Source organism: Amphibalanus amphitrite, unplaced genomic scaffold (genome assembly GCF_019059575.1).
Source record: "Amphibalanus amphitrite isolate SeventyFive unplaced genomic scaffold, NRLGWU_Aamphi_draft 001665F_arrow, whole genome shotgun sequence".
NCBI classification, from domain to species: domain Eukaryota; kingdom Metazoa; phylum Arthropoda; class Thecostraca; order Balanomorpha; family Balanidae; genus Amphibalanus; species Amphibalanus amphitrite.
Window position 1 is genome coordinate 76,437 of NW_024883158.1, and position 18,559 is coordinate 94,995.

Here is an 18,559-nt window from a genome sequence, read left to right on the forward strand (position 1 = left end):
GCTTGGAAGATGAGCTCCATCTTTGCATCCGAGTCGGTGCTGTCAGGAATCAGCTGGTCTAATGGAGTGAGACTTGAGAGTAGTGAGACGACTAGGTATTGTATCAGAGCTGCCTGGTCTTCGTAGCGTTTGCACCGATTCTTCTCGATCGGACTCTGAATTCTGTCCCTCCGGCGTATTACTTGAGGCATTGCTATGTAGCTAAGTCTTTGGCAGAATTTCATTATCCATGCTTTGCAAACAGTGCCATAACAACACAGTTAATTAATCACCAAGCTTCTTTGCAAGTTCCAATACAGTTGAATCGCACGCGATTTGAGTGCAAAAATCAAGAAAAGTGCCAACTTGTTCCCGTAAAATATTCTAAATATTGACCTAAAAAAATGAGTAATTTCAAGATAAAATAACAGCGAAATCAGTTTTCGCTTGCCAATAAAACTCACAGATAGGTATTGAAGCTCCATTATTAAAGGAACATTTTAGTATATGCCATTCTTGATAAAACTTCTTAGCCACGCAATACCAGCGCAAAATAAAGAGACACTGAAAACACGACCAATCACTCCGATTTACCATAGGAAAATACATAGAAAATGTATGTCTCAACTGCGCCAAATATACAGACAGTTATATACCTACATGTGACGTCATGATTAGCCCGACCAATCAGAAGCAAGTTGTTTTCAGCCACAAATAATTAATTTCTGAACTAACTAGGCATTTTTATAACAAAGTGATTTTAAATTAAATCATTAAAAATTCTGAGCTTTTTTATTTTACCAAAACATACAGAGCATGCAGATAGGTCCCAACCCTATTGGTAGAGCAGTTGATCGGCTGGACGCGGAAGTGAGAGAGCAGCAATCAGTCCCACCTGCCAGTCAAAAGCGTTTAAGGTGACCGTTAGTTCAACGTACTCATCTTATAAGAGGTTTGGAATAAAAGGATTTTCTTAGAACTGCCTCGCTAATGGATGACCTAGGCTCTGGACGATAAATTTGCACGCATCACTGATAATATAGTTCAGGGATTTATAAAAAGCAGTTTGTAACATTGCCCATTCGCTCACGAGGTCAGGCTGTTTTCAAAGCCAAGCCATCGCACCCTACGCTCGAGAGGGTCCAGACGCTGAGTCCAGCCAGTGACCGCGGCCTTGCTGGATGCAGCAGACTGCGACGCCGGCCACAGCTGCAGCTGCAGCAGCTGCAGCTGCCGGTGGCCCGGTAGCCGCGGGGCTCGTCAGCGTGCAGCTCTGGATCAGATCCGGGACAGAGCGGAGCTCCCCGGTCGGCCGGGCAATGTCTTCAGCCGACCGCGGCCTGGGGCAACGTCGTATAGCCGCGGTCTGAAGGAGTTATACCGGTGTAATGTGGCAGAGATATCGGTGTTACTTGACAGGACAGAGCCCTCAGCCGGGCTTCTGCAGCCCCTCCCGTTGGGTCTTACCCAGCAGCGACTGGGTTTTGACTAGCGAGATCCCCGCTCATCCCCGACACACACCGTCCAGTCCATCACTCGTCAAGGTCTGGGCCTCCCAGCTAACCACCGACCACACGCTGCAGGTACTCTAGCGGGACTGCAGCATCCGTGGCCAGCGCACGCGATTCACAGTGCCGCTAATTGCGCACGATGTTGATTAGCGATTAGCCATGCGGTAATGGAACACTCTGGCCACAAACAAACACTGGCTGGGAACATAGGTTGCGCAACGGCGAGCATCATCACTGCGGCTCTGATCGCGTGTCGAGGCCGCTGGTCCGGCAGTCACGACCTCTGATGCTACTCGGTTCTGTTCACTGGTCAGCTCATTGCCGTAGCACCATGCATGGTGATCAGTGGTATTGACTACTGGCTGCTGGCCAGTGGCCGTTGACCGCTGGTTGCGACTGCTAACCGGTCGAAGCCGCTCGTATAGACAGGGGGCGAGAGGTGAGCGGTATCTGAGTAACCTGCTGATTGTGTGTTTGTGCGGACAGCGGCGGTGATAATGTCAGGTAATGACAGTATTCGGCGGCACGCACCACGGTATCTCACTAACTCGCAGCTTCTCGCAGGCTCGGAGAGCGGGCAGGTAACTGTGCGTTACCGACAGTTTTCAGTGGTTACCTCATAATGGCCGATCTCTAACGAGGCAGTTTGGTATAAAGAGCTATATGTTACAGGTGGCAGGTCCAGCGTGACGGGGCGTTACGCGGCGATTTGGGCTGAGTCACAGCGCACATGCATTGTGACAAACAAGGGATAATCTTCAAGTCCATTTCGTGTCATAAAATATGTAGCAATAGCGCGGGAAGCTAAATCACATAAGCTATCGAAACTTCGATAAAAGTGCGTCGTCATTTGTCACCAATGAACAGCGTCATCCTCAAGATATCGATGCTGAGTTTCGTCTAGTTTCACAACTTTTATCACGAGTCAATTAATCTTATTGGAAAAGCGCAAGTCCGAAGTTCCAATAACCTAAACTGAAATGGACAACGTGTGAAGCGGTGTTTCAGTGCGCCTGTTCTTAACAGGATGTTCGCATCTGTTCACTTCGCCAGCCAAGCAAACACTCAAGGTGAAGGGTGGCTCCGCATTCAGGATGTTTAGACGCATTTTCGCAGCCGAAAAGTGACTGACAACTCTTCCACAAGGTCGCAGCAAACCCCAGCCCGTCTGGGGCAAGTGGTAAAGAGACTGAGCTTCAGCCATGTGAAAACTTCTGGGATTGTTAATCGTCTGGGCCTTACGGTAGTTAAGAAGCTTGTGAAGCTCCGGCATTATTTTAATCCCATGATTCACTGTAGGCGACTACGCAACATGGCCATGTTTGTCCGAAGCTGGATCATCATTAGCTCTAAAATCCTGCTAACAGACCAGACAATGACCAGATTTACAGCACCATAAACTGCATACATGGCCAGGTACGCAGCGAATCCGGGAGACGGGAGTCTCTAAATACCCTGAATATCCGATTAAATACTGCCCGAAATCTACCCCAAAACCTGTCTTGGTCGGTACCACACCCTAGGCCTCTGTCTGGACGTGCGTATCGATTGGAAAACACACTCCTGCCATCTGACAGATTGCCATCTCGCTGGTATCAGTACGGACCCAGTGCAGTATCACACACCAACTATAGCCCAGTGGCAGTATCGGTATCACCACAGGCCGCCGGCAGTGTCAGGATAAGCGGCAGTGCAATACAGTACCACTGTACCCTACCACGGGCTGGCACCCACTGGCACCGACCAACGGCCACATCCTGCCGTGCATCCGGTGGGCGGCGGGCGGGGGCCACCGGCCGCACCCCGCCCCCGCTGTGAATGCATAAAGACCGGGCGAGAATGATGTGCCACTGGTCGGCCATGCTCCCCAGCCTAGCCCAACCCGTAAGGCTGAGGCTAGGTATAATAAGCAAAATGCCAATGGTTGTGATTGATTGGTGTATTGGTGTAAGTGGTCAGGGTAGGATTGAGATGTTGATAGAAGTTACGATAAATCGATATTTGAATTGCAAGGAGTAATTCCATTTGTTTCACAACAAAAAAGTCATTTAACACCACACCGGTACGCCGATGTTCAATTCGTCTTCAGTCCGCCCTCGGAGAGCACTATCCTACCTCCCTCTCTCCCTCTCTCCTCTCCTGGCCCTCTGTCTCTCCAAACTCCCACGCGGCTCCAAGGACCCCGCCCACGGAGCCCCAATGTCACAACGCACGCTGACAACTCAACATTGCACAACCTGGCCGGATTACTGGGAGCAGGCGCAGCAGACCGGGATCAGAATAAAGTCGCCGACATATCACCCAATCTGGATCGGTGTTTGTCCTCAAACACAGGGCTGAACGGAAACTGAGCGAACTAAGCCGGATTGGAGAACTTCAAAGTCAACCACAATGTGGCCTAACAACTGCACGGAGGCGCTGGTGAAACAATCCACGAGGGTGGACCGTCCCGGCACGTGGAGCCGCTAAAAAGCCATTGTCACCGGTCTCATACAGGTGACCAAGGTCAGCATGAGTGGTAAGAATCACAATGGAGAGGGTGACCGCGGTCAGCCGCCACAGAGCCGGCGAGTCCAATCATTGTGCAGAAATCAACGGCGCCAGCAGCGCAGCGCATTTGGATGAGTGAGGGGATGGATAGGAAGGAGAGTTGAGGGAGGAGAAGAGGGCGACTGAGAAGAGGGGAACCATCGCTGGACAGGGATTGGCTTCACTGGGCGTTTTGCCACAGTGCTAGATGATCAACTGATCAATCTGCAAGTTGTGATCAGTCAGTAAGAGCAGTGAATAATGAATAAGATGTATCGACGCTACGCTGTATATTCGGATGCTGCTTCGCCGATGAGCCGACCAGGAAAAATCGGAACTTCCTGTCACGTTCAATGCTGAGTATCTAATGCATGCATTCCTAGAGGGGGAATTATTCGTAATATTACATCGAGGTGGCAACAGGAATAGCGAGCAGGAAACAGCGCAGTATGCGCTTCGATGTAGTGATCTCTTCTTGTGCGAATTTGCAGTCTCCGAGTTCGATCTCGCACCCTGCTTCCCTCGGTCAACACGGTAGCCTACACATACCTACCAATTTTTCTGGCTTAGAGACTCGTGCATATCTGGCACGTATGGCGTGCCTGGTTATACCTTTCACACACCAAACCCTTTTGTGATTCCCTCACACTCTGAGAACCTGCCAATGTCGTCTCAGTGAGCATTGCTTTCTTGTCACTCTCCCGCCCTTCCCCAAACCCCTACCGCAGACGGTGAAACTGGGTCGGGGCGGGATGATACCCTCCCCTCGGCCCGGGAGTACAATGGAGCAGCGAGCAGGCCAGTCTGACATGTAAATAGGACCGCTCAGGTGACTGACTGCATACCGTAATAGGTGTTTAGATGGTATCAGCTCAAAGAATGTGTCCTTTTGGGTCAAAGCTAACATAGCGTGGAGCCATATTTAAATAAAAATGGGATCAAGTGTCATCAATTTTCTCCAGACGGTAATGATACGGATTTGTTTTCATAAAATGCAGATGCGACCTTAAATGGCTAAACGGCTTTAGACCCACATACATTTATACTTATTGTGAGGCGACTAGCTTTGTCATATTGACTGCTAATCCTCGCTTAACCCGTGTCACCATAATCTCATTGAGGAACGTTAGGTAAGTACATGCCCCACATAACAGAGCAAATTTAGCTGTTGACTGTCAGCCGGTCAGTGACCTATGCAGCTAATATGTTCATTTAAATTCGTACCATTGCCTACCGTTCATAAAGATGAGCCGATAGAAAACAATTCAATGAAACAACTCCTGCATTGATAATGGCTGAATAAATAAAAGTAATAAATCATCATATAAAACTGCAGATTTATCGTTGAGCGCTCACATTATCAGCAGTTTATAGCCGAAATAGTGAGTGAAGCCGTTCTAGGAAAAGACGATCATGTCGGGCTTCTAGGACCTATTTGGCTGCCCATAACTATCAATTACGCCGGCCTGCAAAGCTGCCTTTCCCAATCGCGCCGCCACGAAATGGACGTGGGCACCTACAATTAGCCGCGCTGGTTCATGCTGATGTCTGCTGGGATCCGGTTCAAGGTTCGCATTACCCATCGATGATCCACTGCCCAATCAAAACCGTCGAGAGGGCCTGGCACAACTGTCATTAGTTTTTTTCACGGAATTGAGCGAATACGTAAAGCGACATTTCAGATCACTTGAAATGGACGTGTATCAAAGGTGGTAAAAAAAGGGCGGTTGGGAATATAAAACGGCTGGCTTATTCTATCCGATAACATTCCTTTCTGACCTACCTTCAAGTATGAGGCACAATCACTTCACGGCCGCGGCCAGGTCCTCCCAGAGCCGTACGGCTACACCCGTCTCCGACCAAATGGAGGGAAAAAGCAACAACAGCGCCTAGCATGAGTGTCATCAGCTTTCTGCAACTCATCATTCATGCCGCAACCACCAATTTCTAGTCTGACGTGTCAATTACGACACGCATTTGTTTTTACTACTTTACGGCAATTCACTACTCACGTCGTGCCAAGCCTCTTGACATGAACTATGTCGAGCTGCTCCGGACACTTTGCACTGTGCTCGCTCCAAATACACTAGTCATCCAGCCTACCCAGCGCTGGGCACCAAGGATGTCCTTGGCTCCATAACACTTCTCTAATGTATAGGACACCTAGACAGTGATAACTGATGACCATTGAGCAGTGAGGTGAGGTAGCAACAGAAAGTGATAGCCATAGCAACTATGATGACCGGTCAGAGCAGTGCCTGTTTTTCTGACCAGTCGCCGGGCCCAGCAGAGCCCGCGTGGTGCCGCGAGGTCCAGGAGAGATCAGGCCGACGTCCGACGGCAGGTATCTGGCACGCCGGGCCGGGTCGGGCGGCCAGCTGACCGCCGCATACATCGAGCCGGTCAGCTGAGGGCGCATCCTGTTCCCGATTTAGCGGCGGCCGAGGACCCGGCGCCGAGAAGTGTCAGTGTGCAGCGTCGGGGCTGGAGAAGGTGGTCGGTGCGTGGTGAGAGAAAAGATGCTGCAGCTAGAGAAGAGAGAGAGAGAGAGAGAGAGAGAGAGAGAGAGAGAGAGAGAGAGAGAGAGAGAGAGAGAGAGAGAGAGAGAGAGAGAGAGAGAGAGAGAGAGAGAGAGAGAGAGAGAGATAGAGAGGGAGAGAGAGAGAGAGAGAGAGAGAGGGACACAGAGAGACAGAGAGAGGCTCTCAATCTCTCTCTCGCTCGCCCTGGCCTCCTCAGCTCTCCTAAGCTAACCCGGCCCTTGACCCGCAAGAAGCCTCTCTGTACCGACCAGCCCGACACGTGCACTGAGGCACTACAGAGCGGCACTGAGTACCCGCCGCAGAGCCGTCAAACCGCAACTCATCTGCGAAACCTGACCCTGTGTCGCCTGAGGCGGCGCCCGGGGCAGCTGAGGAGGAGGCTGATGCCCTCCGATGGGCGCCGAGCTCTGCGCAGCACGATATTGCCTCCGACGACGGCTGATCGGTGTCTAGACGGACGGGAAATGTGCAGCCGAGTGGGTTGCCTAGCGACGGAACGCCTTACGACGGTATAATGAGTTGCGGCTTCCGGAGTTATCCCCGAGTGCTATTGGGGTGTGGCAAAGCAAGCTTGACAGCTTGAAGACGGCTTACCAAGTAGCTTGCGAGTGAACCATCAATATTTTGCATGTCTTCAGTAATGCAGCGTGCATTTGCGCAGTGTATGCAGTGCGCCGAATTCAGACATGCCTCAGACGCGACTCTGAATGCAGCGCGCTTGTTACGATCATGGCGAGAGCGGGCCGGCATGCACTGAAAGTGGCCGCTGCAGCTCTGGCACACATACCTGCAGGTACTCGTCTGCTCAGCGCGGCCTGCTTATCTACTTCGGGCTGTCCGCACAGACCAATACCGCCCAGAGTCAATGTTCTTGGTCTGAATGTCCCCAGCCTACGAATGAAGGCCGCCGATACGATCTCACAGTAAAGCACCAGATATATCGACTTGGCGCAGTCTTTGATATGAAGGTTAGATCAACGCTCAAACGGGTGATACGCAGAGTGATAGTGACATTTTCCGCTGGAGTGGCTCCACCGTGGCCGGCCCGTGACCTCGGCCCGACCTTGCCGACGCACCTCTACCCTCCCCTCCCTCCCCTCTCCCCCGCTGGGCCGGCCGAGGATGCACCGTGTTGTGCACGCTGCTAACGCCAGGCCGATGACATGTAGCCGTGTTCAACCCGTGTGCAAACAAGCTACAACGCCTCTTGAGTCGCACCGTCCATCCTCAGCCCCGAGTCCCGAGGGACAGGAGCTGCATCAGCTCCGCGCTTTTAGAGACAGGGGTTGTGCCAGCTCCGGGCTGTCACAGCCCGGGGATAAGGCAAACCTAGATCACGCAGCTATTACATCCTAAGTGTGTTATATCATCTTCTAACTGTCATACATAACCAGAGGCTGCTGCATGGAGCCTTGAGCTGCGCCAGCTCTTGACAAACCCGAGATCTCGTAGCCCCGGGGAGGCGCCGGCACAGGCAGCATGTGACAGCTGGGGCATTCCACGATAGATCGTACCACTTTTTTCCAATTTGACACCCTCATCTCTCGGAATTTGACGAGAATTGGTCTCAGGGGTAATCAGGGGCTCTGAATCCACCTGTCACAATTTCAGGATTATCAGATAAGTATTTTTTGAGTTATGGTGTATAACATTTTTTGGATCTTGCTTTGCAGCGCTAAGTTTGGCGGGCTGTAACTCTAAGACGGATTATTCAAATGCCAAATGTTATATAGCATTGAACTTGCAATGAAACAGAGAGTAATATGTATTTTTGAAATTTCGAAAAATATGCTATTTTTGATAAATGACATATCGAGTTTTCTTTCATTTGTATTTTTTGGACTTTGGGACCAAATTTTTTTGAATTTTTATTTCTTTAAAAAAATATTTGGCTCATTGTTAAGAAGTATGCAAAAAATTAGGAAGGTGTTCTTTCTATAAATGTATTTATTTTACGTCACGATAACGGTTTCGAATAGTGATTTCGGGAGGGGAGCTTACGAATGGCGTGGTAAAGCTGCCTAGTGACATCACGGGTTACTGAAACTTCAATTCAAGTCTGAGTCATCTGAAAAAGTGAAAAGAGGGTTCATTCAACCCTCTTTCCTATAAGCGCGAGGGTGAAAAAGGCTGTTTGGTTCTGACATTGTTTTGGACGCCAATGACCATAGCTGTCCGAGATGAAAGTTACAGGACGCATACATGGTGTCCTCAAGAGGTCTCACAACTTGTATATCTGGGAATTTTTCAAGGTTACTTGATGTCAGGTCGGTCACGTGACATCACTGTTATAAATCAATGGGGAAATATAAAAACTGTTATTTTGGCGCCGAGAATGATCTAAAACTATCCCACGTACATGGTATCGTGATTTCATGCACTCCTTGCAAAGTCCAATGCTTTACTTTTGCATTCTTAACCTTGCGTGACGTCATTTATGACGTCACTAGGGTCGTACGAGTTTTTCGTCAATAACTCCCGATCAAATGGAGCTAGAGAGTCGGGAAAGCCACCAATGGACTCGGGAAGACCTTCCGAATCGAATGATATGCCATATGATACCCTTTGCCCAGCTTCGTGACTTGAGGGGCTCTGACCTGACCTTGACCCGAGGTCAACTACTTAAGTTGACCTCACCCTAGCAAAAAGTATACCATTCGATGCACCTGAGCTAGGCAAACACAATGATGCCAAAATCGCGGCTCTGCGGCCATTTTTTGCGAAGTTATTTACTAAAAACCGAAGCCGTAACTTCAGTCACGTGACCTGACCTCAGACGCCACCGGTTAACCTGAGACCTTAAAATCGGGTACCAATCGCTGCGACTTGTAACGGCACACACGCTCGTTTTTTCCGCGAGGCTCTAGCTCTATTAGAAGCGAAACGGCGTGCTGGGGTCGAATCAACCCCTCCGAAACCCATTTTGTTTGCGGGAAAATGAGGAACTTATAGAAAGAACACCTTTCTAATTTTTTGCATGTCGATTTGCAATGACATGAAGATTATTTTGAAAAAATAAAAATGTGAAAAATTTTGGTCCCAAAAGTCATTAGAGGCAAATAAAAAAAGATTAAGGTTTTTGCTCAACAATTAAATTTTTTCTTTGGAATTTTTAAATAGTAATATTAATTTTTGATTCATCGCAAGCCTAGTGTTGTTTACTTTTTGTTGGTTGCTTAACCCGTTCTTGAGTTATAGGCCATCAAACTCGCCGTTACATACCGAAGTTAAAAAATGTAATGCAATATAACTCAAAAAGTTTTGATCTGAGAAGTCTGATATTTTGCCAGGCGTCTTTGGGGCCTATGATTACCCCTAGGACCGATTTTCATTAAAATCTGAGAGATGAGGGTGACGGGCCTGGTACGATCTATCGTGGAATGCCCCAGCTATACGAGCCTACCCGCGGCTGGGAAGCCATACGAGTGCTCGGCCGTCTCCCACTGACCTTGGGAGCAAATTTAGATGCAGCGTGGCGGCTGGACGCACTCTGATCGTACCGGTCGCCTCCATTGTTGAATGCAGGGACAGGTGCACGGGGAGGGCAGGGTCGTATTGCGCAGTGCGGGGAAGGAAGCCGAGGGTACTTGGTAAGGAAGAGAGGAAGGAAATGCAGTGTGGTCGAAATTTGATTCTGGTTACAAGTGCGATGCTATTGCAATGAAGCAGTGGTACCTACAGGGACTATGAATTAACACTTATATAGCTATAGACGCATAATTCAAAAATAAAATACCAGCAAGTTTACGAACATTATTAGACAAAAACCTGTGTAGGCGCCTCAGAGAAGTTCTTTTATTTTTCCCGGAACTCAAGGTATAAGCACGGAATATATACCTAGTCTATGTCGTATACTACATATTCCGTGGTATAAGGCAGGGTATAAGGCATCTCAGTTAAAGACAGCAGTATTGGCAACACTGCTGGCTCCTTTCGAACGTGCCTTCAGCCATTAGCCACTCGTCGGTGAAATTACCGGGTTGATGCTCCCTGATGATATTGCTACCGCAGGGAATAATTATGTATGGTAGCAATTCAAGAGCAAACGGTAGCCCGCTTAGTGGATGAAAATGACTCGCTCTGCATTTGGTTTGCAGATGAGATGGGATACGGAAAAAGGTGTGGCAGCAACTCAGGGAAAATGAAAAAAAAACTGCAAATTGAATACATGTAGGAATTATGGCTATGCTAATGCATTATAAGGACGGCGATATTTTTGATAAAGAAAGATCTAGTTGCGCATTGATTAGCAAATAGCACCCTAATCATTTATCACTAAATTTCAAGAAAAAAGAAAAGATGCTGGTTAGACCGCGCATTTTTTCCATGCATAGGTTCTAAATACGACAATAATTAATGATATCAAAAGGCCATGCTGTTTTCCGTTTCGTGGTGTCGCGTGCTACACGAGCGTTTATCATGCCCGGGACAAGCCAGCCAACAATTCACTTTGCACTTCCCACATGATGCAATTCGCAATTTTGATAAAATCACACACTGCTGACACTACGACAAACATCACGCGAACTTGAATATAATTACTGTGTTCTGTGTTCATCGCTATTCTAAGCAGATCGGTCTCGTTTTAGCGAGCCGCCGTCCCTCACAAGTCACAACCTCCTCGGCCGTCGTTCAGCCAAATCTCGGCCACTAAGTCGCGCCGTGAAGCGCTCATTACGAGCAGTGAGTAGCGGGTCGCGCGCTCCTAGAGCGCGGTGTCGTATCTGTCCACGTGTTGACTCTGGTGTCGGCTCCGTCCCGGTCACCTCGGTTCAGCCCGACTGGCGCTGTTGGGATAACGGGAGGACGGTTGACATGTGGCGGAGTGATGACGCGCGCCGTATGTACGGGCGGCGGCCTGTCCGTCTGACAGACAGTATTCATAGTCATCACACTGCTCTCCCGGTCTGCATATCCCTCTCTCCCTCTATCTCTCTTTCGTTCTCTCATTCGTCGTTCCCTTTATGTTTTTTTTTCCAGCTTCTGCTCTCTGCTCTCCCAATCGTGTCTTTTTTGTTTCTATCTCGGTCTCTGTTTCTAAATCATATTTTATCTCCACCCGCAGTTTCTCTCTCCCACTCTTTCGCCCTCTTTTTCTCTTTTCCTCTCCTTCCCTCTCCCTCCCCCCGCTGTGCCACCGGACCTGGAATGCGTGCCATCATCCCACCTAACCGCCGGCGGACCGGGCAGTGCTACAGCTCCTGCCGTTCTAATGACACCTCCATCTAACTGTCTCCGGTCGTCCCCAAACGGTGCAGACCGCCCACCGGCCGAAAACCGATCGATTTCCGGCCAACAGGCGCCGTGTAATGGTTCGGTAATGGTGGTATCGTCCACAGCTGGTAATGGTCGCATCGTCTACGACTGTGCTCCATTTGTCCTGATATGATACCTCGAGATAGGTGTGGGTCGATTTGAGCCTTGAGAAAGATGGACGCTGTGTTGGAGATTCGGCCGAGGATGGAAGCTCATATGTCATCGTGATATATCGCTGTGTTTTAATGAGGCGTAGTAAATCGCCAATATGCGGATAAGGATGTGTTTTTCTTGGGTTTATCGTCAAATTAACAGCTAGATACAAGGAATCAGATACGACATGACAATGTAATATCCATTTCATTTTCTATGCTGGAATATGCTCGTTTCCTTATCAGGAAATGAGAATGTTTTCGACATCCTTCCTTCCTCTGCACTCAGAAAACACTTTGAGAACATTTTTGAATAAGGGCTCATATGAGTGCCAAAACAGGGCTCAAATCTGTATGATTTTAAAATCGGGATCAGTTAGGCGCCCTTTTCGGGCTCAAAGTACATTAGCCCCGAAAGCGGCATCAGTTCGTCTTCCTTTTCGGGCTCAATTCGAGCTGCGTTTTAGGGCTCCATACGACATTCCGCCATTCCGTCTTTTGCTGTTTTCAGTGCCATGTGTTGGTGTACCTACCGCCGTGATTTCAAAATGAATGGTAAGTTATTAGTTATCAGTTATCGCTATCTTTTAGAAAAAATCAAGATGTTGATGCTCATGCCATTTTAATCCCTTATCAATTAAAATTGTGGTGGCATTTGTTCAGAAAAGGTCTGATCTACAATTGTGGCGCCGTTGATACGAATACGCACGGGTTTGATTATTCGTTTTTCTTGTATTTGCGCCACATGAAAGCATCATATCTGGATTCAGGATGTCAAATAGTGTAAGAATGTGCAAAATTTTTGTCTGGTTCTTCGTGATGATGTGATTGAAGCAATGCTTTCAAGGGTAGGTAAGGATTTTGTTACTTGTTCGTAACGGTTATCTTGATGCTCAACTAAAATTAATCCTAACCTTGCCTACTAACCTATTAAGTTAAACTTATTACCAATACCTACCAACCTACAACCTATTTGGATCTTTCATATAGGTACTTATAAGTTATAAAATGCTGCTGCTTCTGCTAACATGCTGCGGAATGCTGGTTGACATGATGGAATGCTGGTATGACAGTGTTCCATGTTTCAGAATTTTAGGTGAATAACCACACATGATGGGGAAAATATTTTCATCCTAAAAATATGACAAGTGGCTTTATTTCATCTTTGCTAAAAAAATATGTCAAAAGTTTGATTTAACAGCCAGCTGCCAGGTTACGCATGACTTGACAGTTGATGCATCTACTCTACATCATTTCATTTCAGATCCTGTGAAGGTTCTGACAAAATCTGAGGTAAAAATGGCATTATGCAGTTTTGCGGAAAGACTAAATCTATCTCATTTTGTCTTCAGATTTTTTTTTATTGGGACACCCAATTGAAATCCAATTTTAGAACACTGTGACACCATGCCTGTGTGCCAAGTAAGAGGAAGGGTCTACAAGTATACATCAAGATAACCAATTATGGACAAGTTGAGACTTGAGTCATGAGCTCTTATTTGTGGTTACAATACCTTCAACTGCATGATTTTGCACAACTTCCATACAGGCATCCAGACTGGAAAAGGTTCAAGTCCATACTTATTCTGGTGCTTGAATATGGCAGTTCAAAGATGGAAGGCATATGATGCTACAAAATGAAAAAAGTAATTCAACTTATAAAAAATAGGTATTCATATCTATCCTAAACTAAACTAACCTAAACTTACCTAACCTAATCCAACCCAACCACCCCAACCAGCCCAGCCCAGCCCAACCCAGCCCAGCCCAGCCCAGCCCAGCCCAACCCAACCCAAAACCTACAGTCTAAAACCTAGAGCTAAAACCTGCAGCCCAAACTGGAAAACATCCATATGGTACGCCGGACGCCCGTGAAGCCGTCATGCGCCGAAGTTCGGCGCAAGCTATTTTGCAATTTGCGCTGAAATTTCTGCATTATTTGCGCCGAAGGTTAGTGCCCTTTTGCGTCAAAATTAAGCCACTTATACAAAAAGCACTTTACATCTGCTGGCCAAGGTTTTATAAACCAGACAGAACGCTCTGGGCCTTAACCACTCCTGACTCCCATGTTTGAGCGTCCAAATTAGTTGTTGTTTCCATGGAAGCTGAATACCACAATACGTGTAGCGCACTGTAGCATCGTGCCGTGAAATAAGGCTCGGGACGGAAGTTCCGGGGTCACAAAAATTGGTGTGGCGGTGTTGTCGCGGCTGGCGGGCGCCAGCAAGGGGTTTAAGTTTACGACACCACTCTTGTTTCAGGAGAGGTGTCAGCGATTCGAGACTACTTGGGCATGCGGGCAGCGGGGTCGGCGTGGCTGCCTGCGGCTGCGGCCACACATCTTGGCGTCCTGGAGGCGGAGATGCTGATGGTGGCATGAGTCATCACTGGCTGCCCGATTTCCATGCTCCAAGACTCGCCGTGAGGGCCGAGGCGGGCGTCGTGCCGATGGAGAGATGAGGAGGGATGCGCTGGCATCGCGCCTACTGGCGAAGGCGCTCTCCCTCCCGTCGGAGGACCCGCCGCGTCGTGGCGGAAGCCCCCCCCCCCCAACCGTGACTGAAGTCAGTGACCGGCTGGAGAGAGCGCGGGGGCGGGGGAGCGGTGTGGGACCACTGGAGTGGCGCTGCCCGCCGAGGCGCGCTTATCCACGAGACTGCCCCCGTAGACGCCAACAGACGGCGTCACGGTCCACCTGGACCTGCTGCCGATCGGGGCGTCCGCGACAGCGAGGAGGAGTGCTGCGGAGGCGTGACTGGGAGCGCTCCCCCAGCGTGCGACGTTGGCCTGGGTCGACGGGTCTGCGACCGGGGGAGTAATAGGAAGGCGGCGCTGGGGTCCTCACCGAGCACCCAGACAGTACAACATTGGTACTGCGGGAGGCGGCGGGGAGGATTTGCTCCATTTACCGATCTGAGATGGTGGCGCCCAAAACGGCAAAGCAACATCTCCTGAAGCACCCGTCCTTCGAGGAAGACCCCATAATCATTTGCTCCGACTCGCAGGCGTCGCTGGCGACGCCACGAGGTGGACAAGTGGCCCAGACACCCCCTCCCCCCTCATCCCCTAGGTGCCGCCATCTGGGAGTATATGATGGCCCTAGTGGCTGTAGGGGGCCGAAGAATCCACCATAGAAGGAGGGCGGCGATAGCCCGATTAAGCTGGGCGTCCAGTGGAGCCTCGGCTCTATCATGGGCATTGGGCAAGGACTCTGCGAGCACCCCCGTCTCCTCCATCTTCGACGGCACTCCAGTCAGAAAGCTGTCCCCACCCGAGTTTCCCAGCAGCATGGGCCACATGAAACCGAACAGCGCCGAGCCGCTCGACGCTGAGGACCAGGCGAGAGTAACAGTGAAAAGGTGAAACGCTCGAAACGGCGCGCGCCGCCGGCCGAGGGCGCCGAGCCGGCCCAGGCCGGCTGCGGGTCAAACAGAAGCCGTCTCCGCGGCGGCCGCCCAGTGACAGCGACTCGGACTGACGTCGAGGCACCGCTGCCGCCTCCGCCGACCAACCCGCCGCCCAGCAAGGGCAGTTTGAAGGCGGCTGCGCCGGTGAAGGTGGCGCGGCCTGGCAGGGGCCGCGGCCGGCCCACTCCCAGCTACCCGTCCCGCGAGGTGCTCAGTACCACCGACTCGTCCGATTCTGAGGCAGCGCCGTCGGCGGGCCGCCGCCAGCAGTGACGACGACCGGCTGGCGGCGTTCGCGCGGGACTTGTCCGACTCCTGGTACTCGGACTTGCCGCCCAAACTGGACGCCGGCGGCGTGAGCACCAGCAACGCCAATGAAAAGTCCACCTTCATCCGGCTCTTCTCGCACCGTGTCAAAAGGACTACGCCGCGCGGCCGGCCGGCCACCTCGAATGAGCGCAGCGAAGGGCACACGTCCCCGACGGCGGCACTGGCGCCTCCCGCCGCGCCGCTGCCGGCGTTGCTGGCAACGCCGATCCAGGCCCATCGATTTCTACTGTTTTGTTGCCTACAGGGTGTAACGAAATTATCCGGACATCTATTTTTTCGCCATATCTGCTCGCACAGTTTCTCTTTTAATGTCAGAAGCTGGAAAATTGGATGAATGCATACCTCTGGTATCTGCTCTCAACTCAGCAGTGACCTGACCTTGCGAAATGACTCTTGCTCTGAGTAAGAGTCGAGTCGCCGACGGGTTCATTTGATAGTTTTCGTTTAAGGCAGTGGAGAGAAAGGAGTACAGTCTCTCGTTTCGTAGTAAGGCTACGTGTTGGTGGCATGGTGGCATGAGCCAGAAGCTGGTCTGTCAGCAGCTGGACATCAGCAGCAGCCAGTAGCACATCTGCCTGAGGCGTAATAAGCTGGGACTTGGTGGCAGACTCAGCCCGGCCTCGATCGCAAAAGGCGCCCCTTGGCCAAGTGATGAGGAGAGTTGTCAAGATAGCGACAAGGAAACGGCACCAATTAATCCGCATACTGACTCGAATTCTTACCAAGGTAGATAATAAGAGGTCCCACGTCATGATTCACCGTTACCCGCCCTTTAGCTTGGTTTTACTGCCCTTCAAACTGGAAAAGACAATGAAATTGACGGGAAAACAACCAGTCCACCACCTTTGGCTTCAGGCCAGGGCGTGTCCACTGGTCGAAGGAAGACACGAATGAGGTGACCTGGTCGGATGGGAAGCTGTTCGAGCTGCGATACCCGTTGAACCGTCAAATCGGCCATGTGTGGGCTGCCAGCAGCTCGAATGTGCCGGCCGTCGCCGGCGTCAAACATCCGGCCAAAATCCAGACCTGGAGCATGTTCAGCTGCTGTGTAATATTCAAGCTGTTCATGACGACACAGAAAACCACTATCAGTGACGAGTATTACCGGCGCAACATCCTGGCTAGCGATTGGTTGGAGCCACTCAACCAGACGGCACAGGATGGCTCGGTTTCTGAACGTGTACCGATACCTGATTCAAGCCGCGCAGTCTTCATACGGGGCGGCGCACCACCTTCAAGTCCCTAGCAGAATGAGAAGTGATGCCGAGAGGACCTTTTTGTTCTTCTGGGCTAAAGGGCTATGGCTTGGAAATAGTTCCCATGCAATTCCGTCGATATATCATGGACTATTGTCCATCAGGAGATGAATGAGGGGACACCCGCCACCAGCGCCGCCCAACTGCGGGCACAGGTTAGTAAGGCGCTACTCTATATGAAACCCACTGTGCTGGAAAATCCAGTGGCTGGAATGCTCCAAAAATGTGTACCTGCGCTCTTATGAAAGGTGGCTATATAATAATTCAAAAGGGAAAATATCAGAATGTCTTGCTTCTTAATTACAGCGCGAAGAAAGATGTCCGGATAATTTCGTTACACCCTGTACGTGCCGCTGCCGCCGCTCAGCCAGCACAATGGCGTGCCGGTGTTGCGCTGTCGGATCGAAAAGCGGCTCGTGCAGCGGACGGACGGGTGCGGCCCGCGCGATGAGCCGCCGCCGCACACCGAGCTGCGCCGCGCGGACGTGAAGGTGGAGCTGGCACCGGCCTGCTCAGTCCCCTCAACGGCGTCGACCGGCTCTCCGGCGATTTGCGGTCAGAAACGCCGCCGCTTCTGGGACCAAGGTGTCAGAGCGCGGCGCTGCCCGTGAGACGTTAAGTTAGCACAGGCAATGTCGTCTGCACTCCTTGCAGTTCATGTTGAATACACAACCATGTTGCGAAGTAATAGGCGCCGGGTTTTTCAGTTCATAGAACTTTTTCCCTGGCTATTACACCCCACAACCGAACACTGACACCTTGCACAAGTATGACTGTGTGTATGAATGTTAATAAATACATGAACCAATGTTGTGTTTTCGGTTCCAGTACCTTCTTTGGGCACCTCGGCAACAAGTAAGTAATCCGTTAGCTTTGCCACACCTAAGATAGGCTCCCACGTTGTTATTTGCTCCCGGGTTAACATAAACCGGTTTAACGTAACTTTTGCATCCCGGCCAAAATTGCCGGTTAACTGTCCCACCGCTCGAGACTGGCGCTAGGCTGGCCGAGCAAAAAAAAAAGTTTGTCCGCGGCTTCGTCTTATTCGCAGCTGCTGGACACGGGGGAGGGGGGAGGAGGGGCTGCATCGGACGAAAAGCGGGCTCTGGTATTAACTGGATTTTTTGCCAGCTGGCGCCGTATGGTGGCGCTAGCAGAGCTTCTTACATATCAATGCTAGATATAAAAGAATGAATATTTACCAATCAATTTTTTCATTTAAAGCCATTTGAAATATTTATGTCCATCCTACTACCGCGCTTAGGTATATCTAAAATTAAATACCTTTCGTGCGTCGCCAGCTGGCCAGCCAGCTGACGCAATCCAGCTTTTACCAAAGCCCCGAAAAGCGATGACGTGAGCCCTAATATTGGCTTCACCACACAATTTGAGCCCTCAAACTGGAATCAGGTGAGCTCGAAAATGGGGATCAGGCTGAAAACTGGTATCATAGTGAGACTAGTTTTAGAGCTTGACACCGATAATGGGTACTGACTGAGCTCTGTTTCTGCGATCAATGATACCGATTTAAGGGATCGTATGAGCCCATGTGGCGCTAGCTCAGAAAGTATTCTCGAAATGTGCTGTCTGTTTTGA

The 18,559-nt window shown here is 50.2% G+C and overlaps 1 protein-coding gene across 1 annotated transcript in view; it reads right to left on the reverse strand.

Moving 5' to 3' along the window:
- The window catches only part of LOC122374511, a 68,438-nt gene that overhangs the window by 35,013 nt on the left and 14,866 nt on the right, over window positions 1–18,559 (reverse strand). The gene's annotated exons all lie outside the window — the stretch shown is intronic.